This window comes from Seriola lalandi, unplaced genomic scaffold (assembly GCF_002814215.2).
Source record: "Seriola lalandi dorsalis isolate HSWRI2012SDOR001 ecotype SW California unplaced genomic scaffold, Sedor1 jcf7180002054686, whole genome shotgun sequence".
NCBI classification, from domain to species: Eukaryota; Metazoa; Chordata; class Actinopteri; order Carangiformes; family Carangidae; genus Seriola; species Seriola lalandi.
Genome location: NW_019525239.1, coordinates 1723930 through 1724547, shown reverse-complemented (window position 1 = coordinate 1724547; position 618 = coordinate 1723930).

Genomic DNA, 618 nt, shown 5'->3' with positions numbered 1-618 from the left:
GGAAACTACATGGACTCTGATCACTAAACTACTCATCAATACAGCACAAAGGTCCCACATATACTGGATTCACCTTCACATAGATTTCCTCTGCTATATATCATGCTTATATATGATGTATATCATCAGAGAAAGATCAAGTTCAACAAAGTCAAAGATGGAAACACTATTTCAATTCTTTATATTCATATTTCACATTTATAAATCATCAGCTCAGAATATATGTGTCTTCATGATATTATATTAATGTATTTACAATATTTTTAGGTTATTTTTTTAACAAAAAGACATTATTACCATTATTTAAAATATGACAGTTATAAGATATTCAGTATTAACCCAATATTTCATGATATAATTCATTTTACTAAATTAATCGCTAACATAAAAAAAACTAAAAACATTTAACATGATGTATTCTGACAATAATAATAATAAAAGAAGTGCGCATGTATTTTATTTTCTTATACCTACGGAGGTTTAGGTATAACTTATTTGTGTGTACATATAGGAACATTTTATTTATTGGTGCTTAATTCTATTATTTATTAGACAAATATATTATATATTGATTATAATCTTATGATGAATTTTAATAAATTCTACATTAAACTAAAT